We start from the raw sequence: 21,732 nt of genomic DNA, 5'->3' as shown, positions 1-21,732 counted from the left end.
GGAAACTCTGTGTATTGTATGAAGTTTTACAAGTGCCTTACATTCAGTCTCCAAGAATTCTCCAAGTAACTCTTTATAAAACTCAGAAAAGTCAAGGAGACTGAGTTGGTAAGAGACTCATTAAGGAGTGGGAGGTAGGAGGGTGTGAAAGGAATTTCAATGTTTTTGTATGTGTGTGAGACAAGAGCCTTTCCACCTTCCTGCACCTGGCCCTCTTATGCTATTTTTCTGGAATTGCAGACTTGGAACTTGGGTGGGTGGAGTCCACTGCTATGCCCTGAGCCAGATGGTTTTCCAGCCTGGGAAGCACCGTCTGGACTGAGGGCTGGAGGAGGAGCAGAGACCTGGGCTGGAATCCTGTGTCTTTACTCCTCATCAGATGCCCCATGCAGGAGAACTGCACAAACTCTTTAAAATGGTATCATTACAAGGTTTCTAGTAAGGATTAGTTTCAATGACAGGAAAAAAACCAAGCATTGTCTCCCAAATATGCTGGTTCTTTCACAGGTCATCTCATTTTATCCCTGAGATAGCCCACGGAAGTAGGAAATATTTCCCTTCTTTTGCACATAGGATAATCGAGCCCAGAGAATTTGAGCAACTTTCCCACAATCGCACAGCTAGTTAAGCAGTGGCAGAACTAGATTCCAAACTCAACACTCTGGATGACCAGTTAGTCACTTAATGATTTTTGTGCTTCAGTTACTGAAGAACTCTTGGAATTAGGGATTCCTGAAGGCTCTGGGCTATTAAATACTTAGCATAGATCTTTGTAATAGTGATATATTATATAATTATATTAAGTAGAAGATGACTGGAAGATCATGCATGAAGGGAGGGAGCTTTGGAAGAAAATATGAGGGGAAAAACTAGGAGGCAAAGTAATCTTGCAAGTTCCTTAAATGAATTCTTCACAAAGGAGAGGGTAGTAGGCGGAGAAAAGATGAGCCGATCTACGGGGATGACTAAGCCAGACAGCCTCAGCCTCGGTGGCCCCTGGCCTCCCAGACCATGCTCTGGCTTGGGGCGGGTCGGGAGCGGGGAACCTAGTAACCACAGTGTGCAGCAAAGCAAATACTGCCTTGTTGATTCTGCTAAAAGAAAATAAGAGAAACACAGTTTACTCCCTGAGGTTCTTGTGCTGAGCCAGCTGTCCTGTAGCCCCCATGCTGGGCTGTGGTGCTCTGCTCCTAAGATACCTTGAATGTCCAAGTGAAGAGAAATCCAGGCTTTTTCTTTCCTTATACACGGAGAAATGCTCACATCTGAAGTACTCTGTTTTGATCAATACATATTAAGGCCTAGAACATTCCTGTCACCCTAGAAAGTTTGCTTGCCGTTCTTCCTAGTCAGTGCCTGCCTCCCCCAGCACTCATGATCTGATTTTTATCACCCTTGATAAGTTTCAACTCTTCTAGAATGTCGTATAAATGCAGTTGTACTGGGTGTTCTGCTCATGTTTGTCTTCTTTTACATAGCATATTTTAAGATCTGTCCGTGTCGTTGCCTGTCTCAGTAACTCATCCATTCTTATTACTAAATAGTATTCCATTGCATGAAAACAATGCAGCTTGGTTATCTAGTCTCCTGTGACTGGAATCTGGGTATTTCCAATGTTGGCCTATAATGAAAAAAGTTGCTATAAACATTCTTATGAGACTGTAGATATATGTTCCCATTTCTTTTAGGTAAATATCGATGAGTAGAATTGCTGGGTCGGGGGTGGATGCAGTGGTGTGCTGGGGAGGGCAGATACTGACTGGCAAGACGCAATTCTGCTCGCCCCTTTCCAATTCAGCTCTCAGTGATGTCACTAGCAGCTTGAAACTGGCTATGATCGAATTGATACCAGGGAAATTGGCAAATGCTACAAAGCAGGCTTGTTTTTCTTTTGGGGAGTCTGTTGTTAAACATTTACCAGTACACCATAGCATAGATGTGTGTTTAACTTTTAAAGAAACTATTAGGTTTCCAAAGTGACTGTGCCATTCCTACCAGTGATGTATGAGAATTCCAATGGCTCCATGTCCTGTCCAACATCTGGTGCTGTCAGTTTTTAATTTCAGCCATTGTTATAGGTGTAGTGGTGTCTCATTGTAGTTTTAATTTGCATTTTTCTGGTGACTGATGATGTTGAGGGCTTCCCCAGGTGCTTATTGTGGTCCTTTGTATATTTTCTTTGGTACAGTGTCTGTTTAGTCTTTGGCCATTTAAAAACATTGATTGTTTGTCTTTATTGTTGAGTAGCAAGAATTCTTTTATATCCTACATAGAAGCCCTATATCAGATACATGTTTTGTGAATATTTTCTTCTAGCTTACAGTTTGCCTGCTTATTTTCTTGATGGTATATATTTTTAACGAGTTGATAGTTTAAATTTTGATGACACACAGTTGATCAATTTTTAATGTATGGTTTGTATTTTCTGTATTTGCTTTAAGATATTCTGCCTGGGGATTTCCCTTGAAGTCTAGTGGTTAAGACTCTGCTCATCCAATGCGGGGGTCGGGGCGGCGGCGGGGGGGGGGCGTGGGGGTGAGGGTCGGCGGGTACAGGTTTGATCGCTGATTGGAGAACTAAGATCCCACATGCTGCAATACAGCCAAAAGATAAAAAAATAAAATAAAATAAAGATATTCTGCCTGCAGTGTCCTTCTCCATTGCCTCTGTCTGGAGAACCATTCATTCTTCAAGGCCTAATACAAAGGTCATTTTTAGGGAACCCTTTCTGAACCTCAACTAGCAACATGCTTGTTTCTGTACACTCACTTAATTCATACCTCTGATCATGCTAAAATATAACTTTTGTTTTATGGGTCTTTCCCACCTACTTGACTGGGAGCCCAAAGTGGGATCTGCAGGTCTTCTGGATTTTATTCTCCTTTGTATCTCCTCATCCTCCTAGCCTCCTATCCCATTTCCAACAGCAGCGCCCTGCTAGGTGTCTGGCCTATTCACAGTAAATGCTAGCTGACTGAGTGAAGGAGCTTGAACATACCCAGGATCTCATAAATCTCCATGGTTGACCTATTTGTCCTTTGATTATGTTGTAAGCTTTGAGAGGATATTGCTTATGGATCAGAAGCTGGGGTAGTTTATTTCCCAGAGCAAAGGTGAGTTTGAAAATTCTACCAGGTTCAGTTATTGAGAATCCTCAGTGAGGCTTCACTGAGGCTCCACTGTGATTCTGCTCCAAGAAGGTTAAGGTTAGGCAGCTCTTTGTGCACTTGTACGCTGGCCTGGCGGGCTGGGAGAGGGAGAGGGTGTGTGCCGGGTGTAATCTGAACTGCATCTAAACTTTGAGCCCGAACTGACAAAGCACCGGGCTGGTGGTTTGACAATCCTGGGGTCAAGCACATTTATAGCTATGTGACCTTATGCAAGTGGTTTCGCCACTTTTAGTCTTTATTTCTTTAGATGATAAACCAGGGGCAATCATACTACCCATTGCCATTGGAATTAAAGGCAATGTACTTAAGACAGATTTAAAAGTAGTCAAGTTTCCAGGAAACTTCCTGACCCTAGGGTCTGGGTCACTCCTGTGGGGGATGCTTGGTGGGTTCCTGGTTCTGTGGGGTTTTCCATGAGTGACGGCTCCCGTGACTTCCAGCTTCAGTGTGGTACCTGCCTGGAGCAATATTAGATACAGTTCTGGGGGTAGGAGAGTTGGAGGAGTCCTGGGGAGTCCATACAGAAGCCCAAGCGAGACAGAATACCTGGAGTGCTTGCCACTCGTAGACACAAATGTCCACCCTGAATCGGGAGGCCCCCTTTTTGAGGAATTTACTAATTGCCTGTTTTGGCAGCACTCAAATGGCGCTGGAGTGGTCTGTGATCAAGGCTTCCCTAGCCCATCAAAAAAGAGGGAATTGTGGGAGTGGGTCTTGGATAGAGAAGGGCAGATCTTCTTACAGACTGAAGGTGGAGTATGGAGAGTCTTCCTGCCCACCCCTTATCCCGCCAGCGCCCCCGCCCCTGCAGTTCCCACCTAACTTTAGAGGCAAGATCGGCCCCGCCCCTAGCCAGTCACTTTCCCTGAGGCCAGTTTGCACGGTTGCAAACTGGGGGGTGGGGCTGTTGCCATTACCTCTCTCCCCTCATCCTTCAGGGGATTTACAGGAATGTGCGGAAACAGTGGGGGTTCAGGCGTTTGGCAATTGTGAATAACTGCAGAGGCACGTGGTGGGTAGAACCGGGAGCGGCTCCCTTTGCTTAGTTCCTTCGTTCACTCCTTCGTGTATTCACCCCACATTGATGCAGCAGCTAGGCGGGCCAAGGACTGGGATGAGACACAGAACACAAACAAGACCAAAGCCCTCTGCAGTTATGTCTGGCCATCCAAGAGTTAAGCGGGCGGCGTGGGAGGCAGGAGGGCGCGCGGCGGGTGCCAAAGTCGGAACCTGCTCGGCGGCGGCTCCGGCGCTGCCTTGACTCGCGGCCAGGCCTGGCGCGGCCGCCGGCTGTGGAATGTGTGAGCGCCATGTGTCACCGCCCCAGACTGTGGGAAAACGCTGCTCCGCTCACCTCCCAGCAGCTGCCCCGCGCCCGCCGGCCGGCCGAGCCGGGAAACGGGAGCCGCCTGCCGCGCGGGCCCCGGGGCACTTCCGAGCGTGCCTGCCGCACCCCTCGCTCCGCTCGCCTCCGCAGCAGCCCGGCAGGGCCCTCTCCTTGCCTTTTGGATCCCGAACGATTTGATTTCTTTCCGTTTAGTTAAATTGGCCCTGTTTAGACCCAGGAGCCTTCTAAGCGCAGGGCCTGGGGAATGAGGGCGGGAGGGCTGTGGTTTGAAATACCACTGGTCCGCCTGAGCACCTTCCTGGTTCCTCGCCTGGTGCCCTGAGGTCACGCTCAGTGATCACAGTTCTGAGTAGGAGGCCCCGATCTACCTTCTTCCCCCAGATCAGAAACAGCTTCCCCCAGGGCCAGGCAAGGCATTTGCAGGCCGCCCCACCTCCCGCCCACTGCGGGGTCACTCTTCCACTCCCGGGCACACCCAGGATGCCAGCCCAGCGCCAGGTGTGAGTGGGAACCGTGCAATGTACAGACCCCGCCCCCTCCCCCCGCCCAGACCAAGGACTTAGTCCAGTCGTGCCGGGAGATTTATCCAAGGTCACCCTGCCGGATGGCAGCAGAACCACCCCTAGAATCCCAAGTCCAGTGGCCCTCTGCCACACTCCGAACATGCCCCTCCTAGGTGTCCTGACTTCTCAGCAACATAGGGCCCTGAGTCCCCTGCCTTAATCAGAGAAGTTGGGGGGGCTTCCCTGGTGGTCCAGTGGCTAAGATTTTGAGTTCCCAGTGCAGTGGGCCTGGATTCCCTCCCTGATCAGGGAACTAGATCCCACATGCCACACCTACAGTTGCATGCAGCAGCTAAAGATCCTGCCTGCCAAGGAAGATTAAAGATCCCATGTGCTGCAACTAAGACCAGACACAGTCAAATGAATAAATAAATGAATGAATTAAAAAATTATAGAGAAGGTGGAATTGAGACACATAGGGAAAGGAGTAAACCATGTCTACTGGGACCCCAGCTGCTTTGCCCAAAGTCAGCCTTAATGCTGCCAGAGGTCTTCTCCTGTCACTTAACCCTGTCTTCCTAGCGGCTGCACCACCTACAAGCTTTGGGCCCTGCCTGGTTAGTGAAACCTCCACTGCATCCCAGCTCTCCAGCTTCTTCCTGTCTCTGCACCTGGCTTCTGCTTGTCCTTCAGTGTCTGGGTCTGAGGTCGGGGTCCATCTGGTCCCTCTCCTGGACTCCTGACACTCTTGATTCCTGTCCGTTCTTCCAGCCACCTACAGCTCACAATCTCCACGCCCTCTTCTGTCTTCCACAATTTCTTACGGACAGGACCTATGTTGCCCTCTTTTCTATATCCCTCACAAACAATAGTTTGGAAGTTCTGCTTAGTGGTATCTGCTCTGTTTGTTGGCCGGATGAACTAACAGATGACTGCTCTGACACATGACACATAACACATGACATGATTCCCAGTGCAATCTATCATGGGCTCACTATTTCACTAACCAGATGTGTGACCTGAGCAAGTTACTTAATTCACCTCTTTAAGTCTCAGTTTTCTCACCTATACAATGGAAGTAAGTTCAATCTTTCTTGGGTCTGAAGTGACTTGTGCAGTGGTAGGCACATAGCAGATGCTCAATAAAAAATACGCATGTATATACATATGTGAAATTGCTAAAATATTTAGTACATGAATGCTTAGCATATGCATAAAACACGCAAGTACTGACAAGTATTTTCAGTGACTGTTTCAATATAGCACATCTGTCTGTTTGTTAGCTAGACTGGTGGTTGGGGAAACTCCTTGTTACATCAGTGTGGATTGTCTTTTGTGTATTTCCCCCTTGTCAGTGTCCTTCTGGGAGCTCTGGTTACAGAGCCAAGACTTGACATAGGGAAATAAATGTCTGGGTGTGTCTGAGTGTGTGCTTCTAAAAGTGTCCTGAGGTGGTGGGACAGACGACTCCTGTCTTCTCAGGACCACTTTTCTTCCTCCATCAGGGCATGACTTGTAACCTGCTAAGCATGTCTTGAGCACCTGCTGTGTGCCATGCTTTGTGCTGGGCCTATGGCTGATATATGTCCTCTTGTTCCCACCTACAGAAAGTTTCTCTCTTTATCAGGGGAGCAACATGGGCGTGTGTGGGGGAAATTATTGAGTCAGCAAGACAGTGTCACTAATTTAGTGCTATCAAGTGAGGGGTAGGTGCCAAGTGACACAAGGTTCTGAGGAAGGAGAGAACAGTGATGGTGCGTGTGTTCATCTACTTGAGCTGCATAACAGAAGACCATAGACTAGGAGGTAGACACATTTGCTTTCTCATAGTTCTGGAGGCTGGGAAGTCCAAGATCAACCTGCTGGCCAATTTGGGTTTGGGTATGAGCTCTCTTCCTGGCTTACAGATTGCGACTTTCTCACTGTGTCCTTACATGGCCCAGGTAGGATCGGGGGGTGGTAGAGGAGTCTTTTCTTATAAGATTTTTCTTGGGTGGACAGTACTTGAGGCTCTAGCTTATTGTGTCCCCACTTTGCCTGACGAAGTAATAAAACCACTCTTTCCTTCTCCTCCACAACTCTATCTCTGAATTTCTGTTTGGCATTCCTACGCAGAGAGCCAAGATTTTGGCAACAGCATTGGCCACCTATTCTCCTTGCTTGGCCTCACAATAAAAAACCTTTTTCTGCTAAAAAAAAGAAAAAAGGTTTTTCTCAGGCATCTTTTTTTTATAAGGACACTTATGTTATGGGATTAGGGCCCTACCCTTATAAATTAATTTAACCTTAACTACTTCCTTAAAGGCCTTATCTCCAAATATAGTTCACATGAGGGATGATGTTAGGGGTCAACATTTGAATTTGAGGGGAGGGCGCGTCCGTTTCAGTCCATAGAAGTAGGGAAAAGGTGTAACTCAGTCTAGAAAGAGACCTCCTTGGCTAGGTGGGCAGAGGGCATGCCTGGTGAAGGGAATAGCTTGGGCAGAAGGGCAATGGCAGGGGTGAGCAGGCCATGAGGAACCTGGCATGGCTGGTACCAAAAGCATGTGCTGGGTGGGAAATAGGTTTAAGAATCTGGGGGCATGGCCAGATTATGGAAGGTTTTGAATGCTGGGTGTTTGGAGGCTCTTTTTAAATGCTCAGTCTGTGCTTCATGTGCCTGAAAATAGGAGTTGAAGAAAATAGGAGTGGAGGAGGAAACACTGGTTCAATCACAGGGCAACAATAAAGCTTTGAAAATGCTCCTCATAGGCACCAGATATAGGGAACCTAACCCTAGTCTTCAGATGAGGGCGCTGAGGCTATGAAAGGTCAAGTGACCAGACTTAAGGCCAACAGTGAGTTAGTGGCATGCCAGGATTAACAGTGGCACTTGGCTGGCTCCACAGTGGACACCTCTTCCTTGGCCCCTGGGTACCAGGTGGTCAGAGGGGCCCAAGGAAAGTCCAGGTGCTGGACTGGTGATGAGTGGATTAATGCAAGGTGAGAGCAGAGGTGAAAGCAGCTGGAACTCCAGCAATAATCTGGATGAAGCGCCTCCACCTCCCATTTCCTCGACCTGGCTAGGGCAAGATCAGCCTATGTGAGACTGTTGAGCTCTTAGGGAACAGTGGGGAATGGATCTGAACGAGTTCTGAGGACTGAGGAACACTTGGAATGGGCGAGCAGGCAGAAATAAGGAAGGTCATTTGATATCTGTTGGACATTTTGGTTGCTATTATCATTGCTGTTTAAGATGACGCTCTGAACCATACAATTAAAGTTAATGCTTTAAATAGTAACACACCGGATTTGACCAAAATCCAAACAAAATGACGGTATAGACAGAGACATCTGGGAGATATTAAGTGTTTGTGGAGCAGTGGTTTTTCTAAGCAAAGTCCTTGGGGCTGACTTATAGAAAAACTATTTTCTAGATGAAGAAACTGAGCCTCAGAAAGAAGAGCTGCTTAAAGCCACGCAATGAGTGGCTGAGCTGGTTGACCCCAGATCCATCTGGCTCCAATGTGTGTCCTCTTGCCATCCCCGTGATGCTGACACTGGGCCTTTTTGACACTTGGATATCAGGTATCCATCTGGTAACTTTATTTTCCAACCCCTAAATAGGGACACATGGTCTGACAAGTGTGAAGTCACTTACAGGGACAAGAGACTAGAATGTTTTAAATTAGGACCATCCAGGCAAATCCAGGACATCTGGTCATCAGAGATATCTAGGGGCTGCCCACACCCTTGGCACGAGGCTGGCTGTTGCCATTTAATACTCTTCCCCATCCTGAATGCCCAAGGTCTATTTTTCGGTTGGAGCATATGCCACAAACAAATGAGAAACTTTTAAAAAGATCAAACAGCTGGAGAGAGATTGCAGTGGACATTCTTTTTAGGGCAGCCTAAGAATGGGAAGGAGAGCAGGGGAGGGCAGGGATGTGGTTGAGGGTCAGAAGAGCAACCCACAGCTTCCAGATCACAGGAGGTGTGAGGCTGTGTGAGCAGAGGGCAGACTGTGACTGGAGGGCTCTTCAGCAGTCTGGGGAACGGGGCTGCCCTCCTATCCTCTCTCTTTATCTTTCCATCTCTTCCACTTGCTCTTTCATCTTTTTGAACTTCAACTGCTCCCTCCCTGCCTTCCTTCCACTTGTGCTGAGAGAAAGGGTGTGCAGCTGTGCCTGGTGCCCCTTAAGGAGGGCCAGCAGCCCCTGGGGAGGGGAGATGACTTACTAGCTAGTGATGTGAGGGCATCAAACCCTATTCTGTGAAATGGGCCCAAGGGGACAGGTTATTGTAGAATTCTGTCAGATCCTATGTGAAACTGTTCTGGAAACAATAAAGAATTGGACACATGTGGCGCTGAGGTTCATATTCAATGGGAGTTGGGGGTCACTGTCATGTTGATATTGTTACAGTCAAATACCACCCTTAGAAACATTCATCTGGACAGGTGTGTGTTTGATGTTGTTTGTTTGACTCTTAAGAAAGGAGAAGTGAGGTGGGAGGGTATGTGTGTTTCTGTGTATATGTGCATGTGGAGAGAGAGAGAGAGAGAGATTTGGCATTTGCTGGAAATCATTTACTCATAGTGTATTAGAGACAGGCCTCAAAGAGTGTATAACCCATCCTCTTCACTTTATACATGGGGACACTATCAGATCAGATCAGATCAGTCGCTCAGTCGTGTCCGACTCTTTGTGACCCCATGAATCGCAGCACGCCAGGCTTCCCTGTCCATCACCAACTCCCGGAGTTCACTGAGACTCACGTCCATCGAGTCAGTGATGCCATCCAGCCATCTCATCCTCTGTCGCCCCCTTCTCCTCCTGCCCCCAAACCCTCCCAGCATCAGAGTCTTTTCCAATGAGTCAACTCTTCGCATGAGGTGGCCAAAGTACTGGAGTTTCAGCTTTAGCATCATTCCTTCCAAAGAAACCCCCAAAAGGTTAACTTTCCCAGGTCAATAACTAGTCAGTGGTCACAGTGGACTTGGTCCAGGCCTCCAGGTCATCAAGCTGATGGCCCTCTGGTAGGAGCACAGGGAGGTGAGCAGGAGAGATGTGATCTCCAGTGTCTGGGTCTCACAGACCAACTGGGAAGTCCAACCCCAAGCAGAGAACCACTCCAGACTGTGCTGGTTATGGTGGGAGATCCAGGGATACAGCCCAGGGGCCTGTGAGAATTTAGCTACAGTCACAGCCATCTGAGTTGGATGGTTGGGGAGGACTTGGGGGACAGCCAGAATGCTGTAGCATTTCCCTCAGTGATACTTTGGGCTCCAATTCTTGTCTAGAAGTGGTTAGTTAGGCTTTTAACCAGCATTTGAATTCACATGTACCAGTCCTTAGCTTTCCCTGAAAAAATCCATAAAATTATAGTAATGGCTCCTCAAACTTCTCTGCAAAGGGTTAAATGTCTGTGATATTTAACCGGTTAGTATATACTTTGTGATCAGCCCAATGTACTAAAGGAAAGCCACTCAATAAGTGGCTGGCAAAGCTAATTTGTTATTCAGGTGTTTTAACCTATTGAGCTTTTAAAAGCATTATTCTTCCAAAGCATTTCAAAAGTCTATCTAGTTCCTCTTGGGGAGAACTGATTAGCAAGCAGTTTTTACTTTCCAGTACAAGTTCTCATTACAATAACTCATCTAGTTTTCCTTCTTTCCTGGAAACATAGGGAACCTTTGGAAGATGTTCATCTCTCCCGGCTCCATTGCACCTCCCATGAGTTCTTGTCCAAGGTGGGCTCTTAGGGATCTTTTGTTGGATTGACCTGATGATCAAAGTAGGTGGCATGTCCAAGTTACTCCCAACCCTCTTGAACCCCAAGCCTTGAGATGCTCACGACTCAAGTTATTGGCTGTGAAACTGTGGTTATCCTAATACTTCATGTGAATTTCCACCATAAGCAACGGCACCTAAGTTTGGGCATCTTGAGGAAGACTGAGTAAGATACCAAAATGAGACCAAAGATACCATTTGGTATCTTTGTGCTTAGTGTAGTGCCTGGTACATAGTACGTGATCAGTAAATGTTTATTGGATGAAACAGAAATGAAACACACTTTTATTAGGCTACTTCTATGTATTTATTACAAGTAAAAGAGATTTAAAAGATCATTTCCTGCTTTCGAAGCTGTACTGTTAGCTTCTTTTCTCAAGGTCAGTGTTTCTGATCTGATCCCTGTAGTTCACACAAGAAATGACAACTTCCCTGTTACTTCAAAGTCCCTTTCTCCTACCTAGGCTGATTTTTTTAAAATTTTAACTTTTTTAAAGCATAGACTCATCTTTGATCTATGCCGGACAATGGATTTGTGTTGACAAGATGTTTTCCCATAGTTTTCTCATGTAAGTAAGCTTTAATGAGCTTACTCCTGCCTGGTTCTAGTTCTAAAATCCTAAAAATCCTAAAAGGATTTTCTTTTTTGGTTTATCCAGAGTTTATCATGGAAATTCACATTAGAGAATATTTCTGCATATTTCTGGGGTTTTCACCTTCCAATTATTAGGATAAGACCCTCTCCCCCAAGCCTTGTCCATTCTTTGGATTATAACTTTTTTTAAGAACATGATCTTGGGCTGCATATCTATTCATGCGATGATTAACTGATCCAGAAGAACTTGACTAGCATGTAAATATTGGAGCTGGAAGGCAAGTTGAAAACCATTCCCTATACAGAAATGTTACTCTTTCTTTTGCCAAGGGGAAGCTCAGCAGTTCAACAAGTAAGGCGATTTCACGCATTTTTACATTAAGTAGAATTTTGTGTCCTTTTTGTATGGTTGAGATTCTTTACAAGTAACAGGTAAAGGCTAAAAGTCCACAGAACCACTCAATCTTCCTGTTTTAATGTCAGTCCCACCAAAGATGTTTAGAGACATCACTTCTCTTACTACAGTATTGATTAATACCACCTACTAGTATTTAAGCCACTTGAACTATGTTGCCAGATGTTGAATGACAAAACTATGTTTTTATGTGTATGTTTGTGTGTGTGTGTGTGTGTGTGTGTGTGTGTGAGAGAGAGAGAGAGAGATGTGGTGATGAGGTGCTGGGCTTTGTAGGTTCATACAAAGTAACAAGAGAAGAGTCTAAGTTAAATGAACTGTGAAACTATAACAGGCTTCTCTTATGAAACAAACTCTCCAGATTTTTTTCTGTATGTCAAGAAATGGTTAAATTCTTCCATAAAGAAAAAGTACATCTTTTTTGACTTTTAAGAATGTTTGGACTTCCCTGGGTGCTTGTCATTGGGTTACTTTTAGATGGAGAGCTTTGGAAAATTTTCATCCCTCTAATAGATACCAAATTGGAGACTAATAGCACATAAAATAGCCTGGAGCATTCTGGGATAAAAATGGCTCCAAGTTGACCTCTTATCCAGACTTCCAGACTTCTACTCTCTCCAGCTCAGCCCTGTCTCTTAGAGCAGGTCTAAAATAGGCTGTTTCCAAAGAATGGGTATTACCCTTGGGTTAAATAAATGTTTTGTGTGATTTTTCCACCTGGTCAATCAATTATTGGCTCAGATTAACCTAGAACCTTCTGGTTATTGTTATTTCTATCTCTACCCCTAAAGAAAGAATCTTCTATTATCTCAACAATACACACACACACACTTTTATAGCATTTTGAAGTTTTGGTAATATGCCTTAACTTATTTAAGCAAATTACACACAGTAAAACACTCACAGCTGTTTTGAGATAGACTTCGGTAGCACTAGTGTTATTAGATTTTATAAAAAGGAATTCCAGTTACAGCAACTACATTTATAAAAGCACAACTGGGATGGGTGAAATTAGAGTAGTTCACTAGGTTAGATCAATATTCAATCCTGGCTACACATTCACCTGGGGAGCTTTTGAAATATACCCAGGCCTGGTCCATACATCAGACCAATTATTCAGAATCTCTGGGGGTGTGGCTGGAGCATCTGTATTTTTAAAAGCTCTTCCAGAAGATTCTAATGTGCAGCCAGTGTTGAGAACCACAGAGTTAGATAAACGGAACCTGGGAATCAGGAACACGGTGATTAATTTATGCCATGTTCAATAACAAAGTCTGATCTTTAAATGTAGGATAGATCTTCCGATGTTAGAGCTAGATAGGACTTTAGAAAGAATTTCTCATTGTAGAGAGGGGGCACTAAGGCACAGAGGCTTATTAAGGTTGAATGACAATATAGGCAGGGAGCTCAACCAGGTACTCTGTGACAACGGAGAAGAGTGAGATGGAGTGAGGGGATCAGAGGTAGGTTCAAGAGGGAGGGGCCATATGTATACTTACGGCCGATTCACGTCATTGTATGGCAGAAACCAACATAACATTATAAAGCAATTATCCTCCAATTAAGAATAAATTTTTAAAAAGGTTAAAACACACACACACAATATAGGCAGCACAAGTTCTAGAAACCAGTGCCTTTCACTGTATGCCTCTGCCCCTAAAAGTTATATTGGAAATTAAGAGAAAATATCAGATACAACTTTGTGTTCCTAAGCATCCGTTTAGGAAATGGTTTATGGTAGTGAAAACAGCACAGCTTCGCTACTCTCAGACCTGAGTGGCATGAACATAAAGACTGCATCATTTATTAGCTACTGCTTATCCTCTCTGAGGGCTTCCCTAGAGGCTCAGACAGTAAAGAATCCTCCTGCAAAGCAGGAGACCCAGATTTGATCCCTGGTTCTGGAAGATCCCCCGACAAAGGAAAGGCTACCTACTCCTGGAGAATTCCATGAACAGATGAGGCTAGCGGGCTATAGTCCATGGGGTCACAAAGTATCAGACATGACTGAGCAACTAAATGCACACATCCTCTCTGAAGCTTTCTCACTTGTAAAACAGGAATTAAGAACTCCTTCCCAGCATTATCACAAATAAGTCAAACATGTAGTATGTGCTCAGTAAATTAAATAGTAATTATAATTATTAACTGCATTTAAAAAATCTTGGACTTTATGTAGAAATAGCTGCAGAGGGGATAAAAAGATATGTTAGAGTTTCTTTGCATGAAATAATCTTGCAAAGGTTGTTTTTGGTTTCCATTGATTGAAAACACAAATAAACCCCAACTGAAGCACTTCTTAGGAAGGAATGAATGGATTTCCAATCTGTGTTTTCTTGTTTACAGTGGAAAATATGCCATCCAAGGAAAACACAGGTGGTTAACTGATCAGTGCCTTCTATTTTTATCATATGCATAGGGCTCTAAGCATACAAACGCAAATATTTTAAGTAACATAAAATGAAGACTAATTTTTCAAGGTTAAATGGCTTCAGGTTTCCTATACCAAACTTAGATTTTTTTCTTTCCGCCATTTCTTGAAAAAAAGAGCTCCAGATCCCACACAAGCTGAATTCCAAAACAATTAAGAAAAACAAAAAACAAAAAGCTCACAATTAGCATTTTTAAAGAAACGTTTCTTTTCCCTTGGGCTCTTTTTGTTTTGTTCTGCATCCTTTTTGTTTTGCAAAAAGAGTATCCCAATTGGGAGAGTAAGGCAACCTCCGCGGGTTGTGTGTTTGTGAAACGAAGATGGGGACAGAGACGCGGCAGGTCCCCGGAGAAGCTGGCCGCCCCCGCGTCCCCAGCCCCCGGGCGGGCTTGTGCGGACGTGTCTCGGGCGTGACCTCTGAGCAGCTGCGCCACCGGCTCACCCTCGCGGCGGGAGAAACCCGAGCTCCCAACAAAACAGTTCCATCTTTGGCAAGTCCTCTGGTATTTAAGGCGCTGCCGGTGGGTAGAGAGACCGCGTGCCTGAGAGGCTCTGGGAACTCGCTAGCCTTCCCCTCCTTGGTGTTACGTTTCTGAAGGGTCTGAGCATCTGCGGTGGAGCCTCGAGTGTCTGGCGGAGTGGGGGCGGGGGCTAAGCCGGCCGTGGGATCTTCCTGGAGACCCGAGCGAGTCTGGTTCTCCATCCACCCTGGGATGACGTCTCAGGACTTGATTTTTCTTTCTTTTTTCCCTTTCTTTTCTGCCGATACTATGTGGGCAACAGGGGCTGAGAAGATTTAAACCCTTACAAGAAGAAATCTTTCTAATATCCTCCCTCCCCAAACTGATTCAAGTTGTCACTTTAAAAGTGCCTCTACCTGCCTGAAGTGCTGGTGTGCAAAGTTGAAACTGACAAAAGATAACCCGTTCTTTCAGGGAAAAGACTCTGAAAGAGGCTCCATTGTAGTAGTTAACATTTACTGAGTGCTTCCTCTCTGCTAACCATTTTAATGCAATAATTCATTTAGTCCTCACAACAATCCAATAAAGTAGGAATTATTATCACTGCTTTACAGGCAACAGAAGAGGCACAGAGAGGTTCTGTAACTTGCTTAGGATCACACAGCTAGTAAATGGTAGAGCTGGGATTAAAACTTAGGCAGTCTGTGCTTGTAACTGCTGTGCTCACGGAATGAAAGATCCTGTGTTCTCGAATTCCTCTCCTAGCACACCGTATCTCAGCAAGGTGGAGAAACAAGCTCTGAGAAGTTGGGAAATAAGAAGTGAAAAAGTCAGGATCTTCTGAAATGTCCTGACTTATCGGAAAGAGCTGGGGCCCATGGGGTGGTATATACAACATTCATCAGGAATTGTGTATGTCCTGCTTTGGACATGTTGATGGTTTGTTAACACTCACCCTGTCATTCCCTGGAAGGGTTCCCTGGCAATTTGACTTATAGGAAAGTCATAGGACAGGCAGTGACAAGAGGTGAGGATTGTAGTCAAGCGGCTACAAGTATTGGTCTGAAAAAAGGAGGGGTGAGAGCATGACATAAGGCTTCCCAGGTGGCTCAGTGGTCAAGCAGGAGATGCAGGTTCGATCCCTGGGTTAGGAAGATCCCCTGGAGGAGGATATGGCAACCCACTCCAGTATTCTTGCTTGGAGAATCCCATGGACAGAGGAGCCTGGAGGGCTACAGTCCATGGGGTCGCAAAAGAGTTGGCAGGATTTAGCAACTAAACAAACAAAAAGCAAAAACAATGAGCCAGATATGCTGCCTGGCAGCACAGCCAGGACTTTACCTGACCACCAGGGGAAGGGCTTGGTCTCTCTCTCTCACTGCCCCAGGAAGTGCTCCAGGCACTTGGAGACCTCCTACTCTGAAGCCTGGGTCTGGCAGGCCGATTTACTGATGGACAGAAGTTGTCAAGGAGTCAGGATTTGTTTCACCGTCGAGGACATCCCCTTTATGGTATGCAGGAATAAAGAGTGAAATGATTCGTTAGAGGATGACGCTTTGGGGGAAGAGGGCAGTGAAAAAGCCAAAATATGGAAGAGCTAGAAGCTTCACTTTCCTCACACACACACAAACTTCAGGAAGTTCACTTCCCACTGGTCTGAATGTCTGTCTAGACTACTCCTTACTCAGAGGTTCTATTACCTTTTTATGGTAATGGCATCTATGGTGCCATTTTATGCCTGTGAAAGTATGCACGCATGCACTTACCGTGTGGCAGAAAGAGTTTTCTATATGGTTCCCACTCCGGGTACCAGAGAGAGGGTCCTGGCTCACAGCAGGAGTGCAGAAGCTGCCACTGCTACCCACCTTTATAAGGACAGTGATTAGGGCACAGAGCAGCCGTGGGGCTGTACCTGGGTGTTACCAGGTCAACCCTCAGAGTACAGTGTTCCTTTAAGTGGGTAAACTGTGGTGCGACATGCTACCTTTTGTGGGATCCTTTACACTTACTGGCTGTGTGACCTTTGGCAAGTTACTTAACTTTGCTGTGCTTTGCTTTTGTTGTCAGCAAAATGGTCCTAATACTAATAATCATGTTAGAGGACTGTTGTTAAGAATTTAAATGAGTTAATAAAGGAAAGATGCCTGGCACATGATAAGTTGCTTAATAATTAGCTTCTGCTTTTACTACTATTAGAGCTATTATTATTAGGCAACGCTAGTCAGCTTACTTTGCCTCTCTGAATCTCATTGTTCTCATATGTAGGATGGGTGTATTGCTATCTGTTTTATAGGATTGTTGTGAGAATTAAATAGTGTTAATTACTGTTGTAAAGTGGGCAGTTTATGTGTTGCTTTAGCCTAGTTAATTTCCTAGGCGACGACTTTATTTTCACATATGAGGAGGTTTCCTGTAAGAGCTTCCAAATACTGACCATAGCTGGTGAGAGTGCGGGACACTGTGTAACCTCAGCCACATCCCTTTTCCCAGCTGTAAAATGGTATAATAACCACCTGGAGGAATCTCAAGGACATTACGAGGGAAAAAATAGACAATAATATATGAAGCATTTTGAGCTCCTCTGAAGAGAGACGCACATAAATGGAAGGTGGGATTATAAGGAGGAGTAATCACTGGTTTCTCTCCCCCTCTTTTTTATTTAATGAGAAGAAAACTAGTCATTAGGAAGCATGGTCTTGTTAAAGCCATGGCCTGGGAAATCATTCTCTTGGCTCCTCATCAGGGCTTGTGACACGGCAAGTTTTTGCAAAATGTGGGCAGCAGAGGACCTCCCCACAGGCTGTGTGATAGGTCTGCAGATTGTCAGGAATGTGCTGTTTGAGGGCCATAGCCTGAGGTGGGTGACGCACAGCCACCAGGGGAGCCTCCCTGGTCTCCTGCTCCCTGAGGAGGTCTCCCCATCAGGTCAACAAGGAGACTCCACCCAGCTCTGGAGCCTTAATCCCTGAGGCCTGAAGTCACCCTTATCTGCATGTTTGAGCTTGCTGTTGTCCTGGATCCAAACTTTTCCACCCCTGGGCCCTCTTGGCCTCATTGGGGCGACCGCAGGGCTCTGAAAGCTCCTCCCATCTGGTCTTTTTGCTCTAGGTGGTAGAGGAAGAAATCAGCTTACTTTCCTCAAATGGGCCAGAGCAGAGTAGGTGTCTGGGGCCTCTGCTTGCCCCCTCACTGTGCCTGGCTTCTTAAAGCTGCCTCTAGCTGGGCAGGCTCCCACGTCTCTGTGAGACCCAGTCTGCCCATTGTTCTTCTGAATCCTGCTAAGAGTCTGCCTCAGCCAGGAGGCCTTCCCCAGGCTTCCCCAGTGCCATTACCCTCTGCTTCCTCTTCTACACTCTATTCGATATAGTGCGGTTTTTGTGTTGTTGTTCTTGTTTAGTCGCTGTGTCGTGTCCAACACCTTATGACCCCGTGGACTGTAGCCCCCAGACTCCTCCGTCCATGGGATTCTCCAGGCAAGAATACTGGAGTGGATTGCCATTTCCTTCTCCAGGGGATCTTCCCAACCCAGGGATCGAACTCTCGTCTCCTGCTTGGCAAGCAGATTCTTTACCACTGAGACATCAGGGAAGCCCTTGGTTTTTGTGTTAGTTCTTGAGTTATCTCGGAGAAAGCAATGGCAACCCACTCCAGTACTTTTGCCTGGAAAATCCCACGGACGGAGGAGCCTGGTGGGCTGCAATCCACGGGGACACGAAGAGTCGGACATGACTGAGCGACTTCACTTTCCCTTTTCACTTTCATGCATTGGAGAAGGAAATGGCAACCCACTCCAGTGTTCTTGCCTGGAGAATCCAGGGACAGCGGAGTCTGGTTGGCTGCCGTCTGTGGGGTCGCACAGAGTCAGACACGACTGAATCGACTTAGCAGCAGCAGTAGCAGCTTGACTTATCTTACCTCTGACTCTGAGCTGCTGGAAGGAAGGGACGAGCAAAAATCAGAGAAGGCAATGGCAACCCACTCCAGTACTCTTGCCTGGAAAATCCCATGGACAGAGGAGCCTGGTAGGCTGCAGTCCATCGGGTCGCCGAGAGTCGGACACGACTGAGCGACTTCACTCTCACGCATTGGAGAAGGAAATGGCAACCCACTCCAGTGTTCTTGCCTGGAGAGTCCCAGGGATGGGGGAGCCTGGTGGGCTGCCATCTATGGTGCTGAGCAGAGTTGGACACGACTGAAGCGACTTAGCAGCAGCAAAGTATACTCAGCCAAGTGCCATGGCCAGAATTATGAGCAGAACTGACTGAGTTGATTCCTCCTCACTGCATTGCTGAAGCAAGTGGAAGGCTTTCTGTAAAACCCTGAGATGGGCAGTTCTTTTAGAAATTATGAATGATTTTAAATATATAGAAAATACTATAATAGGCAGGCATATATCTACCATGCAGGTTACCAGATAATAATATTTTACCATATTTACCTTAAATATCTTATTTCTTTAATAAAACTTTTAGACTTGGAAGCAATTTAAATGTCATTGACAGGTGAATTGAAAAAGAAGAGACAGTGTTTATGTATATATATATTTATATATACACACACACACATACACATACACAATGGACCATTACTCAGCCATAAAAAAGAATGATTATTGCTATTTTCAGCAAGGTGGATGGATCCAGAGATTATCATACTGAGTGAAGTAAGTCAGATGGAGAAAGATAAATATCATATGATATCACTTTTATGTGAAATCTGAAAAATAGTACAAATGAACTTATTTACAGAACAGAAACAAACTCACAGACATAGAAAACAAACTTATAGTTACCGAAGGGGAAGGGGTGGGGGAGGGATAAATTGAGAGTATGTGGTTAACAGACGTACACTAGTATATATAAAATAAATAAACAACAAAGATTTAGATAAACAACAAAACAGATAAACAGATAAACAAAATAGATAAACAATAAAAACTACTGTATAGCACAGAGAACCATATTAAAAATCTTGTAATCAGCTATGATGAAAAAGAATTTTTAAAAAGAATATATATACACATATATGTGTAACCAAGTCACTTTATGTACACGTGAAACTAACACAATATTATAAATCACCTATACTTCAGTTAAGAAAAAAACTCAAAAAATAAACTTTTAGGTACAGTTAAGGCTCTCCGTGGGAGAAGGCAATGGCACCCCACTCCAGTACTCTTGCCTGGAAAATCCCGTGGACAGAGGAGCCTGGTAGGCTGCAGTCCACAGGGTCGCTAAGAGTCGGAGACGACTGAGCGACTTCACTTTCACTTTTCACTTTCATGCATTGGAGGAGGAAATGGCAACCCACTCCAGTGTTCTTGCCTGGAGAATCCCAGGGATGGCGGGGCCTGGTGGGCTGCCGTCTATGGGGTCGCACAGAGTCGGACACGACTGAAGCGACTTAGCAGCAGCAGCAGCAAGGCTCTCCGTCTCCACTGGAGTCCACTTTCCCCTTGAGGTCCCTACTTGCCTTTCTCATTGTGCAAATGGCCCTTTATCTGCATCCGTGAATAGGGTTTAGGAGATTGGTAATCTGCTGAATTGAATGTGAAATTGTATATGCACATCTTTTCTGCACACATCACAGCTATTCAGGAAATCCTCTCGACTCAGTCTTCCTGTGGTCTCCAGTGCTGCCATTGACCCGCAAGCAACCATTATCTGCACTTGAATCTTCTGCTACCTACGATGGTCACTGACATTGTAGAGACTTAGCCGGATCCTTTTAACCCCTTTGCTCAAATCCCACTAATGGCTCCTGATTTAACTCAGAGTGAAAATCAAAGTCTTAGCAGCCCACAGGCCCTACGTAATATATTAATATGTCCTCCCAACTCCCCTGCTTCTCTGACTTTTCCCACCAAGGCTGCTTGCCTCTCTTTCTCTCCAGTCCAGCCACACTGTTCTTCTCACTTGCCTTGGGGCTGTTCCTTTTGGTTTCTACACTCTTTCTCCAGATACCCACATGGTGAAACCTCTCACGTTCCTCAATTCTATGCTAACATTTCACTTTTCAATATGGACAACCTAGCACACATTATTTTAAAATATAGCCGCATCCTCACCAATCTCTCTCTCACTCTGCTTGAATTTTTCTTTTTCCATAGCACCTAATTTCTAGCAAATTGTATGTGTGCTTATTTACTACATTCATTATTTCCTGCCTATCTTCTTCCTGTTAGAATGTAAGCTCCATGAGAGTAGAAATTTTTGTCTATTTTTGTCCACTAATGTTTCTTTGGTCTCTGCAATAGTACTTGGCACATATGTGCGCTTTAAGTATTTGTTGAATGATTGAATAGATAACTGAATATAAGCATTTCTTGCTGGAAAGTCCAGAATTTTTCATCGGATTTTCAAAAGTGTCTGTGGCACAAAAGAGGTTAAGAACCACTGATATGGTAAAGCATCAACAAATTGGCTGGAAATTTGTTGCTTGCCAGGTGGCCTGTCTAATGAAGCAGGTCACAAGAGGGTTTTCTCTTTCTCCAGCTTGTGTTTCCCTGGAGAGCTACTGCTAACAGCTACTAGGATCTCTTTCCCCAAGACTGGCGGTGAGGCTCCCTGGACCCTGCCCTGGTCTGGCTGAGGTAGTGAGCCAGTGGGGCATTGCTGGAGAGTGGGGCAGGAAATCGGGCAGTGGGCCAGTTCCAGAGAAGCTGTAATTTTCTTTACTCCTTCTGTGTCTGGGGGCAGAGGCCGAATGTGGCCACAGCCTCCCGAACTTCCTTGGAGGAGCTAGGCAAGATGCCCAGACCAACAGAAGCTGCTTCCTGCCTTCCAGCCTTCAAGTCTAGGCAAGGAATAAGACCAGGAAATCTTGCTACAGGTAGGAGCCCCAACCAGGGAGACAAGATACTGGCCTGTGATAGAGAGAGAGATAATAGGAGGGTAGGGGGAACCTGGAAAGCAAAATGATACCAAAGGCCATCTGGAGGTGATAATGGCAGTGAGTTGGAGGTGAGTCAGTCGGCTCTCAGGGCAGTTAAAAGACAAGTGGGTAATTGTGGGTGCAGTCGGCGGGTCACACACAGAA

This window comes from Bos grunniens, chromosome 1 (genome assembly GCF_055505025.1).
Source record: "Bos grunniens cultivar Pamir isolate PY7600 chromosome 1, Bosgru_T2T1.0, whole genome shotgun sequence".
NCBI lineage: Eukaryota > Metazoa > Chordata > Mammalia > Artiodactyla > Bovidae > Bos > Bos grunniens.
Note: the sequence above shows the minus strand (reverse complement) of the source record.